General features: G+C 39.9%; 1 pseudogene; it reads left to right on the top strand.

Moving 5' to 3' along the window:
• The first annotated feature begins 755 nt into the window (after window positions 1-755).
• On the top strand, window positions 756-1,887 carry LOC117712410 (actin, cytoplasmic 2-like; annotated as a pseudogene).
• Window positions 1,888-3,371: the final 1,484 nt, after the last annotated feature.

Raw genomic sequence — 3,371 nt, 5'->3', positions numbered from 1 at the left:
AGAGAATGTGGTGAAAACACCTTGTTTACCCATGTGCAATATTGCCATGTGACCGCTCTCTGTGCAATACCAAAGAAGACAGACAAGACTACATTATAAAAAAATACTTGAATCAAAAATACATTCTGAAAAATATATCCAAAGCACAAAATCTTGTTTATGTTTATTCATTATTGAAATCCAAAGTCAATAGAAATGAAATGTTAAAGAGAAATTTCAGTTATTATAAAAGAAAACAAAAATATTAATCAATAAATTCCATAAAATTCTCATAATTACAATAAAATTCTTAGTAGTTTTTTAGTGCTTGAGAAAACAATCTTTAAAAATTTCTTGGAAATAACAAAAGATCCAAATGGCCCCAGCTACTCTTTGTAAAAAGAGGAATAATGGGATCAAACACTCGTAAACATCACTATAGGAACAATAACAAAGCTTTGCACACACAAAGCCACAGTGGTAGGACAACATGCACAATATTTGTGCAGACTCAATCAAGACGTAACCCCAACACAGAAAGGAGATGGGAAGAAAATTCTATACCTAGCTAAGGAGCAATTGGCATTTGACAGCTGTTGAGAATCGGAGAATCAGTTTTCCGTAATACTCTTTCCCCCTGATTGATTGTGCCACTGTAGAATGCCATGCCTTCAATAATATATGGGAAATGCTAATAAGACTCATAGGTTGCTCACACTCTGCTGCCAGCTTACCCTGCACATCTTTTTACTGCTCAGTAACTCGGTCCTTCACTGATTGAATTGGAAGAAGAAACCACCATACTTTCCATTGGCAATGGCTCTGGCATGTGCAAATCTGGCTTTGCTGGTGACACCACCCCCAGGGCAGTGTTTCCTTCTGCTGTTGTCATGGTGAGCATGAGCCATAAAGACTCTTACTTGAGTGATGAAGCCCAGAGCAAGAGGGAAATCCTGACCCTGGAGCATCCTATTGAGCATGGCATTGTCACCAACTGGGATGACATAAAGAAGTTCGAGCACCATACCCTCTACAGTGAACTGCATGTGGCCCTTGGGGAGCACCTGGTGCTTCTGATCCCCTGAATCACAAAGCTAATAGAGAGAAGAGTATGCAGATAATGTTTGAAACGTTTAATACCCCCACAATGAACATGGCTATTCAGACAGTGTTGTCCTTGTATGTATCTGGGTGCATGACTGACATCATCATGGACTCTGGTGATGGGGGGGGTCACACATTTAGTGCCCACCTGTGAAGGCCATGCCCATCCCTACGCCATGTTACATCTGGACCTGACTGACCAGGACCTGACAGATTACCTAATGAAGATCCTGACTGAGCAGGGCCACAGCTTTACTATGGCTGTTGAGAGGGAAATTGGTTGTGACATTAAGGAGAAGCTGTGCTGCATTGCTATATTACCCTAGGTTTTGAACAAGAGTTGGCTACTGATGCATCCTCCTCCTTAAAGAAGAATTATGAGCTGCTCGATGGATAGGCAAGTGGTTAGCATTGGCAATAAGCAATTCTGTTGTCCAGGGGTACTCTTCCTTCCTTCCTTCCTTCCTGGGCATGGAGTCCTATGACACCCATAATACCACCTTCAACTCCATCATAAAATGTAGTGTGGATATTCACAAAAACCTACATGCCAATATAGTGCTGTCTGATGGTACCACCATGTATCCAGGCATTGCTGACAGGATGTAAAAGGAGATCACAGCCCTAGTATCCAGCACAATGAAGATGAAGATTATTGCTATCCCTCAGAATAAGAACTCAGTCTGGATTGGCAGCTCCATCCTGGCCTCACTGTCTACCATCCAACAGATGTGGATCAACAAGCAGGAGAATGGTGAGCTGAGCCCTTTCATCATCCACCACAAATGCTTCAAGAAGGACTGAGTGAGCAGGTGCCAGGCATTTGCTACCTGAGCTGATTCTGAAATATCCATTTGCCCTGTAAAATGTACACACCTCATGAACTTGAGGGAGGACAGCACAGAAACCCACGAGAGAACCAAACACAACTGGCAAAAAAAAAAAAAAAAAAAAAAAAAAGAAATGAAATGAATCCTAATGATTTTTTTCTGATTTATATTCTTAGATTAATACCTTGCACTGTTGTCACCACAAGGCCATTATCCAGCAAGCAAAGGGAGCAGATGCAGAGACCCACAGTCAAACACTAGACAGAGCCAAAGGAACCTAGCATAAGAAGGGGAGAAAGGATTGTAGGAGCCAGAGGGGTCAAGAACACCCAAGGGCAACGCTCACAGAATCAAGTAAGCAGTGCTCATAGAGTTCTCAGAAACTGAAGTAACACACACGACCCTGATGGATCTGACCTACGTCCTCTGAATACTTTATAGTTGTGTAGCTTGGTATTCCTGTGGGACTCCCAACAATGGAAGTAAGGTATATCTCTTATTCTTTTGCCTGTGCTTGAAATCCTTTTCTTTCTACTGGGTTGCCAGGTCCAAGTGATATGCCTAGTCTTACTGTATCTTGTTAGGCCATGTTCAGTGGATATTAGTGGAAAAGAGAGAGCAGTTTTCTTTTTTTGTCTGTCTGTCTGTCTGTCTGTCTGTCTGTCTGTCTCTGTTTCTTTTTTGACAGGAAATATAAAGAGTTGATCTTGGGAGTTCTGGGAGAAATTAGAAGAAGTTGAGGGAGGAAAAACTGCATTTGTCATGTAATATATATAAAAAGAATAAATTTTTAAAAAATGTTTAAAAAGGAAGACAAAAGGAATGGGATTTTGACAGGAGGTAACCATGATAAGAAACATTTACTATTGTATAGTAAGAGTTTATGATTCATAAAAACAAATATAAGTGTGAAATATAAGGGCACACCTGGTACCACCATGCAGAGATAATAGCCTCTAGCATATAACTCTGTTTTCTGTTTCTCCACTCTGAAATTTCCTTTTAGTAAAAGAGTCTTCAGAGGAAAGTCAGACTTTTACATTTCATGTAACAGAAATATTTTAGAAGTCATCAAACGTTCTGAAGACACAATTTAAAATGGCTCCATTGTGTTTCATTTGATGGAGGCAATATCATCATAGAAATTCTTCACTGAAGGAAGTTTCTTGGCAAATAAGTTCCATGATTCCATGTACAAATTTGTGCAATGTAAACATGCACCATTATGCAAATGAGTGCATATTCAGCAACAATAGATTCTTGTGCTTACAAATGTCAATTTCCTGTAGAGCTCTTAGGTCTTTTACCATCTTCCATACTCATTTTATTAATGTTGTTTCACCTAAAGCATGATTTAGATAAATCATCCTGAAAAGCCAATGCATTTGAGTTTGGTTCCCATCCTTGGGTACATTGAGAGGTGGTCAAACTTTAAGATGGGCTCTGAGTAGGTTGTTA

The sequence above is a fragment of the Arvicanthis niloticus genome, chromosome 7 (genome assembly GCF_011762505.2).
Source record: "Arvicanthis niloticus isolate mArvNil1 chromosome 7, mArvNil1.pat.X, whole genome shotgun sequence".
Classification (NCBI taxonomy): Eukaryota; Metazoa; Chordata; class Mammalia; order Rodentia; family Muridae; genus Arvicanthis; species Arvicanthis niloticus.
The sequence above is the reverse complement of the archived record's forward strand: the minus strand, read 5'-3'. Positions and strand labels throughout refer to the sequence as shown.